The following is a 23062-nucleotide window of genomic DNA, read 5'->3' on the forward strand; positions in this document are numbered from 1 at the left end:
ATGGTCCTGTGTAGCATCATACCTTTTGCATGACCTTGCATTTGCATTAAGCTCAAATGTTAGTTTTTTATTAAAAGTAAAGGTACTCCTCCCCTTACAGGTTATTTTTCTCGGGGCGGGGGGTGAATTCGACTAGTCTTGTTGCTGGTTGATATTACCAGGCCCTCAGTCCTCATGCAAGTATTTTATATATAAATAAACATATTTGTAGAATAAGAGTTAAATTATGATCCCCTAGGACTCCCTATTGTATATTTAGCCCAAATACACGGACATCCTTAGAAAGAAAGATTGTTTAAGGAGTAATCATCTTTACCCAGCGATATGAAAGATCTCCAATAAAATTCGGGAAATTTTGGCTTAAAATACACTTTTTGTATTTTTAAGTACCATTTTTCCACATAATGACTAACTAGCCTCTTCCAAATAGTTGTGTGCAAACTTTGCAATACCGTATAGTCATTAGTAACTGTGCACATTCGTTCGAAACAATCCTTTTGTATAGGCAGTATACCTGTTAAAGGACGAATAGGCCATTGCATCGAAAAATGGTCTCTGAACAGTATTTTTCAATAGCTTTCTGAATATTCTAAGCTACCTAGAATGTTCGCTCTAAAGCTCTTTGGCTTTTGTTATGCTAATACCGTTGTTTTGTGGCACAAAACTGCAGATATTGGTACAACTATCGGAATTGGTAGTTCTTAACATACAACAAACTGTTCGACTTGTCAATGAGCAGCCGCGTTACGAAAAATGTAAACTTGTGTTATTCTTTTTAAATGAATAGAGCGTGCTTTGGCTGTCTTGGCGAGTGGGAGTCCAAACTCACTGTCTTGAAGTCTAAACATGAAAATATATTTATACATAATATCGGTTATCTAATAGGTTTGAAATCAATTATGCCCCCGCCAAAATGTTTGGAACCCCCTTCAAAGCGGAATCGTGGCTAGACGCCTGTCTAAAACAATACTGAAATTTCTAAATGATCCTTCAAAAAAAGAATGAAAAAGAGAAAGAAGATGCCAAGCAAAAGAAGCTTATCTGAGAATTTGAAGACGGTTTTTAATCATAAACTTTCCGCGGCAGATAACAAGGCATATTTTTCCCCAAAGTTTTAGATATGAAAGGGACTAATTTGGGATAGGCATGTTCATCTTTAAAGCGAAACAAGGGGATTCTCGTCATTGGGATATTGTGGCATTAGTCTTTATGCTTCGTATTGATCTCAGAAAAGGGGGCCTCATCTGAAGGGTAAACATGTTTCTATGGCGATGCTTGATATGCATGTGAGGATTATTCATTGATTAATTTAAAAAACGTAATCAGAAAAGTTTTTTTAAGAATAAAGTAAACAGTGATGTTAAATAAAACGTTAAACTTAAAACAAACACAAATTGCTATGAATAGATAATTAAGACCTAAAACGAAGGATAATTGAAATGAATAAAAAGTAAAATTTAAGATGAACAGATAAATTCAGCTGTCGTTCCCCTTAAAACCCCTAAGGGTATGAGTGTCAATCGCGCTTAACAAGATACTGAACAGTTTGGTTCAAAAGTATGGATGAACGCGTTAAAACTTTAATTTTAGTATTATTTTCTTTGCTTTCGAATCAAATGGAATTGAAGGGAAAAATTGTGTTGGTTTTTTTTTAATAGTAACATTTAGCTAATTGCAAATTCATTTATTCCAAATAATGTTTGGTTTTTTCATCAAACTTGGTTAGTGTTTAAAATGTCGTGTTCGAATAGTCATCTATTCGAAATTGTTCGGCTTTCAATTCCGACATATCTCTTTTACTGAAAACTAAATAGGTTACGACAAAATTATCAATTATGGTCTTAGAAGTTTCATTTAAGTTTCAAATTCTTAAAATTTTGAAATAAATGGATATAGATGAGATAAAAAAAAAGCCGAGAAAAGTGTTTTACAACAGTAAAGTGAATTGATCGTTAAGTTGATTCATTAATGCTTATTCAAAGAAACTTTGTTTTGTCCTATAAACTAAATGAATACTTAATTATGGTTATGATACAAAAAAAGACATCTCTTCATAATTAATATATTGTTTTCAGTAGAACACAAATAATGCCCATGTCTTTAGACAAATATATATATATAAATATATATATATATATATATATATATATATATATATATATATATATATATATATATATATATATATATATATATATATATATATATATATATATATAAGAATAGTAATAATAATTAGAATAATAAGCTCTTTTACAAATTCTAAGAAGAAATTTACCCTAAAAAGTGAGGTATTGAGGAGAGGGTGACCCCCCCCCCTCTTGTACGTTAAAATTTATGTTTATTTAAGTTTTAATGGTGCTTCTTACTTTCAGTTGAAAAAAACTTGTTTTTTATTTATTTATTTTATTTTTCACCCACACGATGCATAAAGTAAATATGGATGGGTAAGAATAAATATAAAAATAACACAAAGAGAAAAACAAATACACACACAAAATCAACGAAAAAAACGGCTAAGACGGTGGTGAGGGGATAGGCGCGCAGAAGCTGTACTGGAGAGTTTTTTGTGAAGAATCTTCTATTTTAAAGTTATATCAGGCACTGAAAATTTTCTAACAAGAGTCCAGTTTTTTGTCCAAGGTGGAAGATACAGAAGAAATTTGCAAAATTTGAAATAATTTATCCGAATTCTTTTTGAATAATTTTTCGTGGGTGAAGGAAATTTTCCATGGAAGGGGCCAGATTTCCCAGCATTATTTAAAAATGATCTGAAATTGCATATAATTTGAAATTATATGTATATGAATATATTGAATATATTATATATATATGAAATTATATATAAATTTTATAAAATTATATATAAATATCTAAGATGCATATGCCGATTGAATGCACCCCTCTTATATCTCACTTTCAGCTTCTTTTTCAAATGTGTCTATGTACTTCATGTGTATCTGAGAGTTTTCTGTGTGGCACTGTTTCGTCAATTTTAAAAAGGGGAAAGTCACCGACTGATTGTTCCTGCTATCGACCTATTATTGTATCTTGTAATATTAGCAATGGTTTTGAGTATATTCTTCTACCTTTTTTGACTGAAAATATTATTGAGGGTGAGAACCAATTTGATTTTCGGTATGGGGTGGGTTGTCAGCATGCGCATAAGATTCTGTCTTCTTTACTGGCTGATAATTCTTCCAAGGGAAATGGTCTTTATATTTGTGCTTTGGATCTTTCGAAAGCGTTTGATAGTGTAGTCCATAGTCAGCTCCTTTTTTCTTTCTATAATTATGCGGTCAATCCCTCTGTTATAATGCTTCTTAGGTTTTGGTATTCAAATTCTTTTCTTCAATTAAGGTTCAGAACCGTATTTGACCACTGTCATCACTGTAGCTTCCAATATTCTAATCTTGGTTCGTAGCCAACTTCTTATTCTTCCAACTTTTTTAAATGTTAAAAAAAAAAAAAACACATTGGGCCTTGGTTATTCTGTTTTTAGCATTTTCCCTACACCCACTGTCTTTACTAATATTACAAGCCTACCAAGGTAAGTGATGCTGTCCACTTAATCAATCTTTTTGTTACCCAACGTCACCTTTTCATCTTCACTTATTCCTAGCCATAGCGACTTAGTCGTCTCACCCTTAATTTTTAAACCTATTCTAGCACCCTGAACTCGTAAAACCTCTACAAGCTCATTCATTTTGCTGATACTTTCTTCTAGGATACTTAAATCATCAGCATAATCTAAGTTCGGGGAAGTTTACCTCCTCATTTGATTCCGTGTTCTCCCATTGCCTTTCCTGCGCTCCTTAAGACAAAGTCCAGTCCTTAAAATTGATCCATATAAATGGGGTAGAACACAACCCTGCTTCACTCCTGGCTTAATATGAAACCAGCAATTAGTTTTAGTTTATACCTTAACCGCAGCAGTGTTATTTTCGTACTGTGTTATTCTCGTACACTATACACTTTAATGTATTTGTCTAGCATACCATACAAGTACTTTGAATAAAATCTCAATATTTCTATTGGATCCATTTGGGGAAAGAGAACAAAGAGGGGAGGGGGCAGTTGCCGTCCGATCTCTTTTGACTTTTAAAAAGGGTATTAGAACTTCTTGTTTTAAATCAAATGAACCCCCTTCAAATGAAACCTTAAATATCAATAATGGGCAACAATTATGACTTATAGCCCTTGCCCTGAGGGCTGTGGAGGGGTTATTATTTCCAAAGACTTAATTACTGGACATTTCAACTATGCTAAACAGAATGGTCATCTCAACATTTTGATTGGATGTGTTTGGGGAAACGATAGTAGCGGGGGAGGGTTGGTTGCCCTCCAATCATCTTTGAATCTTAAATAAGGAATTCGAAATTTTAATTCCGAATCGAATTAGCCCTTTTCAAAGAACTCCTTTTAGGTGAAGTGCCTTGGTCAGAAGATACAAATAAAAAAAGAAAAAATATATTGTGCCAACATCGTTCTTTACTTAGGCACTACTATTGCTCGGCTCTTGAACTCTTTCTATCACTAATTATCGCCCCTTTCCTATCTTTAACTGGGACAAGTCCAGATTTTCTACTCCTTCTCAATTCATTGCCACGCCAGTACAATATTATACCATTATGCAGTCTAGCTCCTTCTTCCAGCTCTCTTGCAATTTTATCCATGGCCTCCATTTCACACCTTTTTAGTTCGTATTTTAATGCATTCTCCACTTTCTGCACATTCCTCTCATTTTCTTATGATCTATCACTCAGATAATTCTTGTACAAGCCCCTTCTCTTCTCTATTAAAGATAAAGCGTTTTCCTAACTAATATTCCTAGCTGCGTTCATAACTTACTTTGCTAAGACACCATCAGTGGTTTCATAATTTTTTTTTTCATTAAATTATTCCATCCATCTTCAACATTTTCAAATTTTAAACTCTCCAGTTTATTATTCTACTGTTCCCTGAAGGTTTCTCTTAAATTGTCATTCTAGAGTCCACCAACATTATAGCTTTCTGGAAGGTAGTTGCCCTTCCGAAATTTCAGCTTTAAATTAACCCTGGACACTAGTAGAGGGTGATCCTTACTTTTAACAACAACAACAGCACTACCATATACCATAGTGTCGTGAATTTTTCAGTCTTTGATTCAGTCAGTCTTTGATTTACAATAATATAGTCAATAAGGTTAGCTCTCTTGTCATCTTGCGAATATAATGTTAACTTACGATTGATTTTATGATCAAGTCCTTTATTAATCACAACTATATTGTTATGCCAGCATTTGACCGTTGAAAGTGACCTTCTATGTAGCAGGTGGTAAGAAGGGATCGTCACCTTATGACTTACTTCAAAGAAAACATGGAATGGCATCCCTACCAAACGGTCATTTACTGTGTTAAGCCCCCTGTCCCTTAGTAAATTCTAAAGAAAGAGGTGATTTTTAAGAATTAATAATTTTCCCATGAAAGTTGCCAAGGTCTTTTCGGGAGCCAATATTCCTTTTCGGGAGGGATTTAAAAATGACAACATTTCTTAAGTGATAGATGAACCTAAAACAGTGCTTCTTTACATGATTTTTCAGACTTTTCAAAAATTTGACCCCCCCCCCATAAAAATAACACGGATGGCACATTCATTAAATTTCGGTAAAAAGCTTTTTTAGAAATTTTTGAAGTTTCGTGAAAGCGGTTCCGCAGTTCCGACGCAAAGTTCTAGTACAAAGTGTCTCCTCTCTCCTTCTGCCTTAATCTGGATCAAACAGTTCGTGGTAACGAACTGTAGTAAGGAGCGACTCAGCTCAATAGTAAACGAAACTCTAAAAAACGGAATTTCGATGCTAAAAGATACATCAAAAGAATCGGATTCTTATGTTGATTTTAAATATATAAGTTTCATCAAATTTAGTCTTTGTCATCAAAAGTTACGAGCCTGAGAAAATTTGCCTTATTTTGGAAAATAGCAGGAAACAACCTCTAAGAGTCATAGGATCTTAACGAAAATCACGCCATCGCATTCAGCGTATCAGAGAACCCTATAGAAAAAATTTCAAGGTCCAATCTACAAAAATGTGGAATTTCGTATTTTTTGCCAGAAGACAGATCACGGGTGTGTGTTTGTTTGTTGTTTTTTTCTCCAGGGGTATTTTTATCGATCAATTGGTCCTAGAGTGTTGCAAGAGGACTCACTCCAACGGAAATGAAAAGTTCTAGTGCCCTTTTTAAGTGACCAAAAAATTAGAGGGCACCAAGGCCCCCTCCCACGCTCATTTTTCCCCAAAGTCAACGGATCAAAATTTTGAGATAGCCATTTTGTTCCACATAGTCGAAAACCATAATAACCATGTCTTTGGGGATGACTTACTCCCCCAAAGTCCCTGGGGAGGGGCTGCAAGTTACAAACTTTGACCAATGTTTACATACAGTAATGGTTATTGGGAAGTGTACCGACGTTTTCAGGGGGATTTTTCGATTTGGGTGTGGGGTTGAGGGGAGGGGGCTATGTGGGAGGATCTTTGCTTGGAGGAATATTTCATGGTGGAAGAGAAATTCAATGAAAAGGGCGCAGGGTTTTCTAGCATTACTATTAAAAAAAACAATGAAAATATAAACATGAAAAAAGTTTTCAATTGAAAGTAAGGAGTAGCATTAAAACTTAAAACGAACAGAGATTATTACGCATATGAGAGGTTCTAAAAATACTTTAGCATAAAGAGTGAGGTATTTAGGAGGAGATAAATACTTCGCTCCTTATGCTAAAGTATTTTTAGTAATTTCAACTATTTATTCTACGGCCTTTCAAACAGTTCGTGGTAACGAACTGTAGTAAGGAGCGATCCGGCTCAATAGTAGCCAAAACTCTAAAAAATTGGATTTTGATATCAATAGCTACATCAAAAGAATCGCATTTTATAGCTGATTTTAAATATATAAGTTTCATCAAGTTTAGTCTTACCCATCAAAAGTTACGAGCCTGAGAAAATTTGCCTTATTTAGGAAAATAGGGGGAAACACCCCCTAAAAGTCGTAGGATCTTAACGAAAGTGACACCATCAGGTTCAGCGTATCAGAGAACCCTACTGTAGAAGTTTCAAGCTCCTACCTACAAAAATGTGGAATTTTGCATTTTTTGCCAGAAGACAAATCACGGGTGCGTGTTTATTTGTTTGTTTTTTTTTTGTTTTTTTTTTCTTTTCCCCAGGGGTCATCGTATCGACCAAGTGGTCCTAGAATGTCGCAAGAGGGCTCATTCTAACGGAAATAAAAAGTTCTAGTGCCCTTTTTAAGTGACCAAAAAAATCGGAGGGCATCTAGGCCCCCTCCCACGCTCATTTTTTTCCCAAAGTCAACGGATCAAAATTTTGAGATAGCCATTTTGTTCAGCATAGTCGAAAATTATAATAACTATGAATTTGGGGATGACTTACTCCCCCACAGTTCCTGGGGGAGGGACTGCAAGTTACAAACTTCAGCCAGTGTTTACATATAATAATGGTTATTGGGAAGTGTACAGACATTTTCAGGGGGATTTTTTTTGGTTTTGGGGGTAGTGTTGAGGCAGGGGGCTATGTGGGAGGATCTTTCCTTGGAGAAATATGCCATGGGGGAAAAAATTCAATGAAAAGGGCGCAGGACGAATCTGGTCACGTTAGAAAAAAACGTCAAATTCAGAGCTTAATATACAATGCTGGGTGTTCGGAGCCTCTCTATCATGGAGTATAATTTGAAAATAACACAACTATACGAGCGATAAAACATATATACCACAACCATAACTCAACAAACGAAAGAACTGCTAAGAGATAACACAACTATAAAGTGAAAACAGGTGAAAACTAACGGGAAAATAAACGAACTAAGAGGTGGAAGGGGCCCAGAGAAAAAACATAATCCTTTTTCAATTTTGAGCCTAACTTCCGCAAAGGAGTAATAATGTCAGAAGCCCCGAAATACCGAATTATTTTCTTTTCAAACAGTTCGTGGTAAAGAACTGTAGTAAGGGGCGACCCGGCTCAATAGTAAACGGAACTCTAAAAAACGGAATTTTGATGCTAAAAGATGCATCAAAAGAATCGAATTTTCACGCTGATTCTAAATTTATAAGTTTCAATTAATTTAGTCTTTGTCATCAAAAGTTACGAGCCTGAGAAAATTTGCCCTATTTTGGAAAAAAAGGGAGAAACATCCCCTAAAAGTCATAGAATCTTAACGAAAACCACACTTATCGCATTCGGCATATCAGAGAACTCTATAGCGAAAATTTCAAGCTCCTATCTAAAAAAATGTGGAATTTCATATTTTTGCCAGAAGACAAATCACGGGTGCGTGTTTATTTGTTTGTTTGTTGTTTTTTTTTCTTTTCCCCAGGGGTCATTGTATCGACCAGGTGGTCTTAGAGTGTCGCAAGAGGGCTCATTCTTACGGAAATGAAAAGTTCTAGTGCCCTTTTTAAGTGATAAAAAATTGGAGGGCAAATAGGCCCCCTCCCACGCTAATTTTTTTCCAAAAGTCAGCCATTTTGTTCCGCATAGTCGAAAACCATAATAACAATGTCTTTGGGAATGACTTACTCCCCCACGATTCCTGGGGGAGGGGCTGCAAGTTACAAACTTTGACCAGTGTTTACATATAGTAATGGTTATTGGGAAGTGTACAGACGTTTTCATGGGGATTTTTTGGTTTGGGGGTGGGGTTGATGGTAGAGGGCTTTGTGGGAGGATCTTTCCTTTGAGGAATATGTCATGGGGGAAGAAAAATTCAATGAAAAGGGCGCAGGATTTTCTAGCATTACTATAAAAAAAAACAATGAAAAAATAAACATGAAAACGTTTTTTTCAAATGAAAGTAAGGAATAACATTGAAATTTAAAACGAACAGAGATTATTACGCATATGAGGGGTTCTAAAAATACTTTAGCATAAAGAGCGAGGTATTTAGGAGGAGATAAATACCTCGCTCTTTATGCTAAAATATTTTTAGTGATTTCAACTATTTATTCTACGGCCTTTTTGATTCAGGGGTCATTCTTAAAGAATTGGGACAAAACTTACGATTTAGTGTAAAGAGCGAGGTATTAACGAGGGTACAAACCCCTCGTACACATAATAAAAATATAAGAATATAAAAGTTTGTTACGTAAGTTAATTCTTAAGTTACGTATATTTTTTACTAATAAAAACGTTCGTTGAAAATTAAAAGTTCTAGTAGCCTTTTTAAGTAACCGAAAAATTGGAGGGCAGCTAGGGCTCCTTCCCCACCCCTTATTTCTCAAAATCGTCTGATCAAAACTAAGAGAAAGCCATTTAGCCAAAAAAAATTAATATACTAATTTAATTTCAATAATTTATGTGCGGAGAGCCAAAATCAAACATGCATTAATTCAAAAACATTCAGAAATTAAATAAAAAGAACTAGTTTTTTTAACTGAAAGTAAGGAGCGACATTAAAACTTAAAACGAACAGAAATTACTCCGTATATGAAATGGGTTGTCCCCTCCGCAGTCCCTCGCTCTTTACGCTAAAGTTTGACTCTTTGCCACAATTCGACTTTTTAAAACAATTAAAAACTTTAGCGTAAAGAGCGAGGGACTGCGGAGGGGACAACCCATTTCATATACGGAGTAATTTCTGTTCGTTTTAAGTTTTAATGTCGCTCCTTACTTTCAGTTAAAAAACTAGTTTTTTTATTTAATCTTATTCAGGGGTCATTCTTAAAGAATTGGGACAAAACTTAAGAATAGTGTGAAGAGCGAGGTATTAACGAGGGGACAAACCCCCTCATATATAGTTAAAAATATAAGAATATAAAAGTTTGTTACGTAAGTTAATTCTTAAGTTACGTGTACTTTTTACTAATAAAAACGTTCGTTAAAAATTAAAAGTTCTAGTTGCCTTTTTAAGTAACCGAAAAATTGGAGGGCAACTAGGCCTCCCTCCCCATCCCTCATTTCTCAAAATTGTCTGATCAAAACTAAGAGAACGCCATTTAGCCAAAAAAAAGAATTAATATGCAAATTTCATTTTAATAATTTATGTACGGACAGCCAAAATCAAACATGCATTAATTCAAAAACGTTCAGAAATTAAATAAAAAAAAAGCAGTTTTTTAACTGAAAGTAAGGAGCGACATTAAAACTCAAAACGAACAGAAATTACTCCGTATATGAAATGGGTTGTCCCCTCCGCAATCCCTCGCTCTTTACGCAAAAGTTTGACTCTTTGCCACAATTCTACTTTTTAAAACAATTAAAAACTTTTGCGTAAAGAGCGAGGGATTGCGGAGGGGACAACCCATTTCATATACGGAGTAATTTCTGTTCGTTTTTAAGTTTTAATGTTGTTCCTTACTTTAAGTTAAAAAAACTAGTTTTTTTATTTAACTCAAACTTATGCCTTTTTAACAAAGAGTAGCAGGAAATATTTATGATTATTAGTAAAAAGCGATATTGAAACTTAAAATGATCAAAAATTATTGCTTCTCGGCTTATGTAAAATATATCTATGAGACTAATGCAAATAAACTAGCTGATGATATTCCCTACATTGTGGGACTATGCAATACTAGAACTTTACTGAAAACACAAAAAACAGTACATAATTTTTACACAGTAGAAACACGAAGTGCTTTGCAATGTTCTAAACCAAATTAAAATAAATCATTTTAGAACGTTATTTATTTCGAAATAAATCTTTTCAGAATGTATTAATATGGCTAGGATTTGGTTAATTTAATCGAATCTTTGCAAAATCAGCCCAAATCAATGGATGACTCTTTCCAATCTTAAAATGGATGTTTCACAATTTTTTCGCGAATCTAAAGTAAAAAAAGGGTACAGATCTAAAGTTAAACTGTGATAATAGTGTAAGCACTATAGACTAACTCCAAGAACTGCCGACCAAAAACTACCAACAAAAACCGAAACTGGAAAATATATATAACATTAACAGAATTGATTGGATTTCTGCAGTTTATATTGCGAGTAGCACAAAAGTGTGTTTCTGAAGCATACAGTTTAATGTTGCTTGCTATTGGTGTTATGGCTGGTGACCTAAAAGCTACATTACGAATGTCAATGTAATTTTTGTATGTTGCTTCAAGACTTTTCAATTACTAGAATCAAATTTCTTTTTGCTTAAATGTCGGATGGATTTAATTTATTTGCTAAAATTTATCAACATCATGGTTAGAACAGCATCCTCTTTTATTGTGATTTTGTGTTTTTAGTGAAGTACTAGTTTTGCATAATTATTTAAATAATGTTTATTTATTTTTTTTTAGGAAAACACTTATTTTAATTTATCAACGTCATGGTTAAAACAGCATCCTCTTTTATTGTGATTTTATATTTTTAGTGAAGTACACATTTTGCATAATTATTTAAATATAGGAAAATACTATCATTCAGGTTATTTATGTTACTTTTACCTATATATGTTGTGTAGATCGAGAACCGACAGGTTTGTTCGTTTTAACTTTCTATATTGCTCTTTATTTCCGTCGGATTCTTCTTACTCGAGTAAGAAATCAGCGTATTTAATGTATGTGTCGCTTCTTCGTCTTTTTATGCTTTCTTAGAATGAATGAAACCACAGAACAATTAACATTCTCAGGATCCTTGTATCAGCCTCTTGATGCGAAAAATTAAGACACCAATTTGAAAATCATTCAGCCTATTATTTTCATTCGCCTTGTCTTTCCTGTCAGATGACACGCCTCAGCCATTAAAAATTCACATTCGTCAGGAGATTCGTCCATTTACTTCCCTCAATTCAATTAATGGCGTGAGTGGGTTTAAGTTCTTGCGGAATGCTCTTCCGTTGTAATATGTCTCTCAAAGAAATGTTTGAAAGAAGATAGAATTCTTAAAATTGTGTAAAATTTCCATTGACACAGATGGATATTGACAGCTGGGAGTAGCAACAAAATCCTTTTGTCTTGTTTAGCTCTCCTTTGTCTTTTTTCTTGTTTTTTGGGGACTTCACTTGGTTTTTGGTCAGAGTTCGACCATCTCTTGGGGCTGAAAGTTACTTACCTCGAGGATTTATTTCCCTAATTTTGGATTCTATTTCTACATTTCCCTGAGACTTACATTTCCTTAGGGTTATTCCTTGAGCTCTGGTTTTATCCCAATCTATTACTGCTTATATATTTAAGGATAAATATGGTAACAAAAGGGGGAAAATGTTCATAAGTAAAGAGGATAACCCCAGGTGCAAGTAGTAGAGAAATTCCTTCTTAGATTAATTTTGATATAAAACAATGAAAATTTTGAAAGGCCTACAGATGAAATGTTTGAAAATGATTCAAGTCAAAGAATTGTCCCTGAAATGATGCTTTGAAATGATGCTTAAATGGCTAAATCCCTACCAAAACACCTTGAAACATAAAATGAACAAGGATGCAATTTCTCACTTTCTTTGTCTCTACATCTTGGCAGGTCAATATCTTGCATTCTTCTACAGAAACTATTGACAGCTCACTGGAACACCAAGCAACCTGAAATCAACACAGCTGAGCACACTCCTCCTCCGTCCTAATTTTTTTAAAGCTTCCCTTTTTACACCCTCCCAACAAATTCCACCTTCTTTTAAGTGCTATGATTTTATACAACCATAGATGCAACGACCAGATAAACTCAATTCGTCGCAAACTTAAATTGAATTGGTGCTTTCAGATCATGGCATTCCATGCCACGTGTTTTCAAACAGTTCGTGGTAACGAACTGTAGTAAGGAGCGACCCGGCTCAATAGTAACCAAAACTCTAAAAAATGGAACTTTGATACCAATAGTTAGATCAAAAGAATCGCATTTTAATGCTGATTTTAAATATTTAAGTTTCGTCAAGATCAGTTATACCCATCAAAAATTACGAGCCTGAGAAAATTTGCCTCATTTTAGAAAATAGGGGGAAACACCTCCTAAAGGTCATAAAATCTTAACGAAAATTACACCATCAGATTCAGCGTATTATAGAATCTTATTGTAGAAGTTTCAAGCTCCTATCTACAAAAATGTGGAATTTCGCATTTTTTGCCAGAAGACAGATCACGGATGCGTGTTTATTTGTTTGTTTTTATGGTACTTGGTATTAACCAAGTGACATATAGCAATCGCAAATTCTGTCGGAAGAGAATTTTCCCTGAAGGGAGTGCCAGATTTCCCAGCATTATTTAAAAACGATCAGAAATTAAATTTAAAAAAACGAGCTTTTTCAACTGAAGGTAAGAAGCAACATTAAACCTTAAAATGAACAGAAATTATTACGCATATGAGGTGTTTGCCCCCTCAGCGGTACCTCGCTCTTTATAATAAAATTTTCTTAGTACTTTTAAAAGAGCTATTTATTCTAATTAAACATCCTTTTCGATTCAGGTGTCATTCTTAAAGAATCGGTACAAAAATCAAACTGTAGTGCAAAGAGTGAGGCATTGACGAGGGGGCAAACCCCCTCATATACGTAATAATTTCTGTTCATTTTAAGTTTTAATGTTGTGCCTTACTTTTCAGTTGAAAAAACTTGTTTTTTTTATTTAATTATTATCGACTTGAAGAATCGTGCTATTAAAAGGCAGTAGTGCTTTTATCGTTTCTAGGCTTAAATGAAATTATTTAGAAAATGGGTTCCAACACTTTCCTAGTGACAACTTTTTATGACGGGGTTTCGTATTCCCTTTTAAAATAGGCGACAAGATGTTTTTTCTCTGAAATAATATTATATGCATGTAACATTTTAGATAAGTGAACACGCATCCATTATAAAAATAACTTGGAAAGTCCTTGGTGCCACCTGTACGGGTATGTCCATGTCCAATGAGATAAACACTATAATTTAGAGTCCATTGTACCCTTTTTAGATGTCTTATGTCTTTGTCGTTATAATGCTTCACTTGACTCAACAAAAGAATAATAAAAATAAGTTAGGCAGCAAAACTATTAACATCAGTTATGTAGGATATAATCTTTTTAGATAAAGTAATTATAACCAAAGTTTCTTATATGGTGTCAATATATGATTTCATGCCTATCTATATTTGTCTCTTCTTTGCAGTAGTTGTGCAAAAGAAAATTGATTGCTTTCAATTACATTTTTTTCACTTCACGCCCTTCAAAAGATTGTTTGTATTACGTCCGAGGTCTCTTAGTCTGTTTGTTTTTCCAATCATGACCCTTTTTCTCTTTCAGAATTTGGCTCGGAGATATCGCCCGAAGAGTGTCTATCAGAAAAGAAAGCATCTCTCAGATCAAAAAAACGAAAGAAGAAAAAGAAGGTATTGGGTATGATTTATAGATGCTTTTGGGTGATTTAATCAGACCTGTTGTCCTTTGAAATATGATGTTCATCTATATCGTCCTTTGCTTCTAAATCTTTACAAATTCGGTATGTCATAAGAAAGGTCGAATTATTTGACAGCGACTTAGCTATTTCAAAAAGGGAAATAAAAACAAATCTTTAGTTATAGTGATTCCGAAAAAGCTAGTCTCTTATCAAAATACTTATAATGTCGAAGTAAGTCATTATGGTTTAAGCGAAAGCTGAAACCTACTAAAGAGCAGACCGCAGCCCTTAGTAACTAAAAATTTAAAAACGCATTATGAAGAAAACTCTAGCAAGAAAAATTGCTATTTTTTAGCTGATTCGGGAATGATAACTGATTTCGATTAATCTTGGTTGTAAAATGTTGTTGTGAATTTTTTTTTTGAAAACTCGTAAAAGAGCGTGAAAACCTTTGAAAATGGAGTCGGGTTGAAATGAAAAGTAAACAAGCAGCCCCACTGGAACCATTTTTGGTTTGAAAACCCTTTAAAGGAGAGTTACAGCACCTCACCTTGGACAAAAAGGAAAATCGCTTTTACATGGAAAGCACTGACGTCTCTTTCTTTTCCTCTACCAGGGATGGTCATATAGTACCAGCCGTTGGTATATATTGGAAGAGTGCTTATTTGAAAGGAAACTGACTTACCTAATGCCCTTTTTAAGTAATGAAAGAAATCGTGTCGCAGAAAAGTGGTGTTTTTTTTGCAGCTCATTATTAGATTCCAAAGAAGGATAATTCTAAGAAAGGCTATCAGTTCTTCGTGGTCCAAGACCCTGAAAAGGAAATTTGAGCCTATAATATAGACAAACCATGGCCTATTGGTGGTTTCTGACATATTCTACCACAAAATACCAATTTTTGTCCAATGAGGGCCAAAATGCCGGGGATTGCAAATTGTCATAGAAGTAATTAACTATTATCGTCAACATCCTTAAATGGGGGTTTTGAGTCCCCTGATCTTGAAAACCAGCTGCAGAATATAACAAGAATGCTGCACTGAGCTGTGTGTTTATTCTTAAATCACGTGCTGTATATAGGGAATGCTAGGAGCCAGTCAATTTGAAACGGTTTTTCAGATATGTGTTGCATAAAGTGTGAAGCGGTAATTTTGGATTTAGTTTGAACTTCACTCTTTGCTTCTTTCATCAGAAAGACTTCTTTTTTTCAATTAATTGAAGTGAAGGAATTGTAAAAATACCTAGTTGATGAGGAGCAGACAATATGAAACTGCAAAATTGATGAAGAGTCTATAATTACTGGTGATACTTTCTAGATTAACTTCAACTAAAGAACAAAAGTATAAGCGAGACAGAATTGCTTTTTTTCTGAAGTGTTACAGTAGTTCCTCTCGCACAGTACTTCTGTAAAGTTCTTCTCTTGTGTTTGTTTTCAAACCATGTATATAGACTTCGTAGAATAGATGAATAGCTTATAGTAATGACACTCTTCTTCTATCTCCTCCTATGTGAATCCTTTTTCTGAGAGATTCGGCTACACGCTTACCAGTACACGCATACCAATATTAGATAATATCAGTAAACCTAGTCATCAAGGAGGCACACTCGTGCCTCTTTAAAGAGGCGAACCTTCCTCCACAGAAATGCATGATTTTTATTCTTTAATTCGAAATTCAACCGATTTGCCACGGTAGAAAGGAAAGTGGGAACTAGAAAAAAAAACTGAAGTTATACAGGTTAGTTGTATAAATGAAGAAAACATTCTGTGAAACTGTTTTGTGTCTGATTATTATTTTTTTCACAAGTTCCTATTATGGGGAATTTGCGTCGGATTTTTTTTTTTATTTCATAATTAATTGAATTTTACATTTTAATTTCGGGTTTTCAAGCACAACTAGGCGTTTCCTCTTCGCCTTATTGTCTCCAGGTATTAAGAAGGGTGGTTGCAACATAACAGTACGAATTCGTATCTGCTAAAAGGAAAGACACTCAGCGTCATTCAAAATGATAAAAAAGATTATCTTTTTAGGGGGGGAGTTGAAAATCAGAACGTTGACATTTCTGGACAAATCCCGTTGTTATATTTTGTTTCAATCTGTCATTATTTAAAGGGTTTGGAGCCTATTTAAGGATCATTCAGCAATGGAGAGTTTTCGGGTGAGGTTTTGCTCAGGTGGTGACGACTTTGTAGCTGCAGTAGTAGTAGGCTGCTATAAATCACACTTTGGTTTCCTCTTGAAGTTTCAGAAAACTGCAGGTATTCTAGATAATTTCTTCAGTTGCCTGAATTTCTTCAGTTTGATCCCCTTTTTACGGAAAAAATAGGTCATGAAAAATGTATTCTTTTTAAGGACAAAATTCCTGATGAATTGCTTGTTTAGTATAACAATTGGCGATAATGCTACAAACATGTGAAATATATTTTGAATTTCGGCAAAAAGTCAATTGTAAGAAGATTTCGGACTGTTTCTTTTTTTCTTTTTTTGCTGAGTAGATTCCCTTCAGCTAGTCTTTCTTTATTGTTCCTTCTATGTTGACAGTCACAAAACCTGCCATCATTATTGTTCCTATGCACCGCTGATGCAGCAACTGTATTAAAGACGAGAGTATTACTCCAATCAAAAAGAGAAATGGATATTCAATTTCGTTTCTTATATATCTCCCAAGTTCATTCTTTCTCTCTCTTTAACGAAAATCCCAGGTTATTTATTCTTTTCTTGAAATAAGTGTCTCAGAGCATCTTTTCCATTCAATTATCTTCAATACGTGGAAAATCTTAGCTTTGCTCTATTGGACACGAAACTAACAAAAGGAAACCCCTTATCGAAATTTTTTTGGAATGATGCCAATGGATAGAAATATCAGCAGAGAATTTTAAATTGCCATTGAGGTTAAAAGAAAAAAAGTAACGCTAAATACTGAGGATAAAACTTAAACTGAAAAGCAAGCGCAAAATTAGAATGATAACATTATGTTTGCATCTTTGTCTGATATTGGATTTTCGTTTCTTTTTCTCTCTCTCTCTGCTTTTCTCAATCCCTGGATGGATCTACCTTTAAAAAAATCTAAACACTATTGCACTTCTTTTATTTTTAACAGCTGAGGATCTCTCAGGGAGGAACGAAAAGACATCATTAAGGTAGTAATTTTTGAAGCCTGCAACGCTTCTGTGTTGCAAGATACAGAAAAGGTGCGAAACCTTGGCATTTCCAAAACAGGAATTTTTCGGCACAAGAATCGTAAGAAAATTCAAAATTGCTCAAAGAGTTGAAGACGGCTTAAATTTTAGTTTCTAAAATTTTTCTGGATTGGGAGGTATTTTCCTATTAATTCCAGTCGAAGGATACTAAAGGAAACATCAATTGAAAATTTCATCGATTAGTCCCCACTGCCACTCTAAGGGAGGTCAGGGAAGGTGAAAAATTCAAGGACTATTGCCCTTTGTGATAGTCAAAAATGATTGGAGGGCAGCAAGCCCCCCACGACCATCAATTCCCAAAGCACATCCAATAAATATTCGGAGATAGCCATTTGGTTCAGCGTCTTTAAAAGGTTTGGAGATTATGTCTTTGAGGATGACAATCCCCTCCATAGCCCTTAGCACATGGGTTGTAAGTTTTGCCCCGGGGGTATATAAGGTTTTTATAGAAAGGATGGTCGCATAAACTTCGGAGATGGCTCATTGGATTGGTAATCAAAAGTTCTAGTGTCCTATTTAAGATTCAAAGTGATCGGAGGGCGGATGCCCTGCAAACACACACACACACATACACACACACACACACACACACACACACACACACACACACACACACACACACACACACACACACACACACACACACAAGCACACCTCATATTTTCTTAAATGTATCTGATAGAAATTTTGAGATGATCATTTGTTGTCGTAAAAACTTCGAAAAAGGTTTATTGGATTGGAAACTAAAGGGTTAATGGTCTTTTTAATAGCCAAGAGTGATTTGAGGGAAACAAGCCCCCCCCCACTACGCCCATCAATTCCCAAAAGAAATCTAATCAACATTTTCAGATAACCGTTTTGTTCAGCGTAAATAAAGGTCTGGAAATTATGTCTTTGAGGACGACAACCCACCCTCCACAGCCCTCAGCGGAGGGGTTGTAGGCTATGCCCTGAGGGCATATAAGATTTTTATTGAAAGGGTGGCCGTATAAACTCCGGGGGGGGAGCTCATTAGATTCGAAACCAGATGTTTTAGTGCTTTTTTAAGAGTCAAAGTGATCGGAGGGAAGGCAGCCACTCCTCACGTCGTATTTTCCACAAATGCATCTGATAAAAATCTCGAAATAGCCATTTGTCCCAAAATATTTCCAAGATCATATAATAAGGCCTTTGAGGTTGACAGAATCCCCCAGAGTATGGGGGTAAGGGTTGTAAATTATGCCCCAAGGCCATGTAAGAATTTCAATGGAAGGGGTGATCGTGTGAACTTTAGAAGAGGCTCATTTGATTGGAAATGTATAGCTCTAGATCCCTTTTAAAAGTTAAACATTATGGAGGGCAACTAGACCCCCTCCCTCGCTCCTTGATATCTTCTTTTCCCGAAACGCATTCAATTGAAATTGTAAGATGGTCATTTTTTGGTAATAGTCCAAAAATCATATAACAATGTCTTTAGGGTGGACACACTCCCCCAGAGCCCATGAGCAAGGATTGTAAGCATAAGGATTTTGTGGAACGAGTGGCCGTATAAACTTTGGATCGCATGGAGCTCAATTGATTGGAAGTGAGAAGTTTTAGTGCCCTTTTATGAGTCAAAAATGAATGGAGGGTAATTAGCCCCCCCCCTCCCCCAAGCCTATCATTCCCTAAAACACATCCTATAGAAATTGTGTTCGAGCTATTTTGTTCAGCATTGTTGAAAGGTCCGGGAATAGTGCCTTTGAGGATGTCAACTTCCCTAAAGTCCCCAGGACAAGGGCTGTAAGTTAGGCAATTCGTTTATTGTCTAAGCATAGTATTTGTTATTGAGAAAGGTATGCATGTTTGAACTTTACTTTCCAAGAAGACGAAGGGTATGCAGGTGAGCCCTTCAGAGAATGTTGAGGGGAGCCTTGAAATAAACACATTATGTGTATTCGGATTGTCAAAAGGGTGCAACACAAGAGTAATTGAGTATATGTATTTGGATAATTCTGGAAGTGTTAAGGGAGAAGATCAAAAAGGCAATACTTGCATGCTACCAATACTCCTACAAGTACTTCGTCACTGCTACTATACTACTCCATTTACAGTATTGATAGGAAATTTGAACTAATTCGAAAGACGCTATGTGCATGCACATTCAAAATAGCGTATCTCAAAAATTAATTTAGGTACTAAGTTGGAACCTTCAGAGAATGCTTAAGGGGGAATATTATCTCACCAAAAGGCAATATGTGCACTCTACTGCTAATACTGCTGTTATTACCACATTTACTACTACTACTACTACTAGTTCTATTACGACTATTTGTAAGGCTAAGACCATTGAGATGAAAATACCAAGAAGTACATAAACATACAGGATATCAAAAGGACATATCAGTCATGACATAGCAATGGCTAATTTATTAAGTTGAAACTTCCAGGACTTGATGAGAGGAATGTTTTACTGACCAAAAGGCAATGTGTTAATACTACTGCTGCTAGTAGTACTACTGCTATTCATTACTATTATTAGTAATATCAGTACTACTACTGTGACTAGTATTACAACTATGTCTTAGGGTATGAAGGTGAAATTTGAAAGGGATTTTGAGGGGGGAAGGTGAGCTTAATATCAACATGCCGTCTTTATGCAGGCTGGAAAAAGGGTGCAACAGCCTTATCTTAGGGACGATATGTGTGTGAAGTCGAAACTAACATGGCTTGTGTGAGGGATGTTGAAATAATCAAAAGAAAGTATTTGCATGCTAATGCTACTGCTTTTACCCATACTATTACTACTGTTACTATTATTACTAATTTCATTATTACTACTGCCACTAAAGCTCAGACTTCTATAATTAATTCCACTGCAACTACTGCTGCTACTACTGCTTGTAAAACTAAGGACATTAAGGCGACAAATTTGAGATATATAGAAACTATGTGGAAGTAATTCGGAAATCACTATGCCCACACAGGATGTCAAGCGGACGCATCAGGAATGCTTCAGGAACAGTTGGTGGTAGTAAGCTGAAACTTCCAGCATGCGCTGAAGGGGATGTTGAAGGGGAAACCGAAGTGCTATGCACATACTGCTGCTAATGCCGCTGCAATTATTACTACTACACAAGCTAAGGGTATTAAGGTGAAACTTTTAAGGATCATTTAGGTGGATGTTGAAGTGACTCAAAAGGAACTATGAGCATGTGGACTTTTAAAAAGGTGACAAAGCAATATCTGAAGAACAACTTATAATATGAAGTTACACCTTTAAGGTTAAGTTGTAGGGTATTTTGAACTGGCCAGAAGGCACTGTGTGTATACTTTCAATACTACCACTACTTTTACTGTAACTAATGACGCTAAGGGTAATAAGGTAGAATTTTCGGGGAACGTTTAGGAGGAGTTTCAATTAAACAAAAAATTATATGCATGCTGGTTTTCAAAAAGGCATATAAGCATTGTTAGAGGCAGCAAAGTGTATAATAGCTAGAAGTAGCATTGAAACTTTTAAAGGAGCTAATTTGATTCAAAATGAAAAGTTCTGGTGCCCTTTTTAAGAGTCAAAAAGGGTTGGACGGCAAGCAGCCCTTCTCTCAAGCCCATTCAATTTTCCAAACGCGTCCAGTCAAAATTTTGAGACAGCGATTTTGTTCAGCATAGTAGAACGGTCAAGCAACTATATCTGTAGGGATATGGGGTATGTCAGCCCCTTACAATTATGCAATTGGCCCATTATGCTTTAAAATTAAATGCTGCTTTAAACTAAATCTTAAGGCATTGTCTTTATGGTTGCCAATAAGATACCTCAGTAATATGTCGAGAATGACTAGGGGTATTAAGTCTAAACTTTTGAGGCTACTGATGTAACTACTTCTGTTCTTACAATTTAAACACAACAATTTAAACACAAAAAAAAATGTTCTTACAATTTAAATAAAATAAAAAGATTGTGAGTGTACCCAGGCTGTCAAAGGCATAGATAGAAGGTCAACTTCAGGAGTTATAAAATTAAATAAGAAAATAGTATTTGCGTCAGGAATAGAAATTGTTGAAAAAGTTTCTCCGACATAAAAATAACAAACTAAACTATGTATTCTTATAGTAAAAACTGAAACGATATAAAATATTTTTTTCCATGAAAAAGATAATGTAAATACAAAACGAACAGAAACTAATTTAAAAAACTTGTTCCACGAAAGAAGTTTTTCAGAGAAAAATAAAAATGAGCAGAAATTAAGACAAATGATCTTCCAAGCGTCAAAGCGAACAGAAATTACAGTAAACAGCCGAGTCAAACTCAAAACGAGCAGAAACCAACGTGAGTAGGGCTGATAACCCCATGTCTTTTCAAGACCAGAAAATAGTTTACGTTTTACAGAAAACAAAATATGTTTTAAGTTTCTTCACTCTTTTTTCTTTCATAAACAAAAAACTTTCGAAACTCTTGTATTGTAGAAAAAGTGTTTTTTTAGATTAATTATTAATCTATGAGTGAAAATTTGGTCAATGCATACTCTCCGCTTCCAAAACCATATTGTTCTTCTCCTAAAACTTTATTTACACCACCTCTAAATATGAAAAGTATCATCATTCTTACTAGTTTCCTCCTGCAGAAACCAAGCTAATGCCTCTATAATTACCAAACTCATTTTTATCACCTTTCTCATAGAAGCGTTTATTTAAAGTTTTCTTAATATCGCTTGGTTTTTCTGTTTTAAAAAATCATATTCGTAATCTTCCTTCAGTAATCTATGTCTAAATTCACAACCACCATATTTAAAAACTTATTTACCACGCTATCATTACCTGAGGCCTTTTATTTCTTAATTCTCTTCGTGCTGTTTCTAATCCTTTTCAAAATAAATTTCCCTTCATTTCCAAAGTGTCACACACTTTACATTATTTTTTGTATCGTTTCCTGCCATTTTATAGAAGTTGAGTATGCTCTCAAAACGTTCTGCCCGTCCCTCTTTAACTGTCTTCTTATCACTAACTAAATAAAAAAAAGGTTTTTTCAACTGAAAGTAATGAGCAAAATTATTACTTAAGACAAGCAGAAATTATTACGCATTCGAGCTGAAAAAAAATCTTAAAATTTTGGTCAGGTAACTTTTGGGAAAGAAAGGCGTGGATCATGGGCTACCTGCCCTCCTATATTTTTGGTAACTTAAAAAGGACATTCGAACTTTAGATTTCCAATCAAATGAGCCCTCTTCCGATCTTCTAGGATCATTGGTTCGATGAGATCATTCGTGGGGAAAACATACAAAAACAAAAATTAAATAAACAAGCATCCCTGAACATTTTTTCTGGCAAAAAATGCAAAATTCCATATTTTTTATATAGGAGGCTGAAACATTTACAGTAGAATTCTATGGTATGCCAAACTGTGATGTTTTGTTTTTCATTAAGATCAGTTGATGTTTTGGGGTTGTCCCCCCCCCACCTCCTTTTTAAGTTCCGGTAAATTGTCTTAGGCTCGTAGTTTTTGATTGATAATATTAAACGTAATGAATTTTATATATTATACTTGCAGTGGCAGCTACAGCCTAGTAAATATTGAACAACAGCCAGCCAATAGTAACCAAAAGTTAAAAAACACTATTAGCTGCAACACAGTAAA

General features: G+C 34.9%; 1 long non-coding RNA gene across 1 annotated transcript in view; it reads left to right on the plus strand.

Annotated features, from left to right (window-relative positions):
- The window catches only part of LOC136029043 (uncharacterized), a 75192-nt gene that overhangs the window by 22046 nt on the left and 30084 nt on the right, over positions 1-23062 (plus strand). Inside the window, exon 2 of the long non-coding RNA XR_010617960.1 lies at positions 14180-14265. This is a non-coding gene — a long non-coding RNA (uncharacterized LOC136029043). The remainder of the gene's footprint in view (positions 1-14179; positions 14266-23062) is intronic.

This window comes from Artemia franciscana, chromosome 1, assembly GCF_032884065.1.
Source record: "Artemia franciscana chromosome 1, ASM3288406v1, whole genome shotgun sequence".
Taxonomy (NCBI): domain Eukaryota; kingdom Metazoa; phylum Arthropoda; class Branchiopoda; order Anostraca; family Artemiidae; genus Artemia; species Artemia franciscana.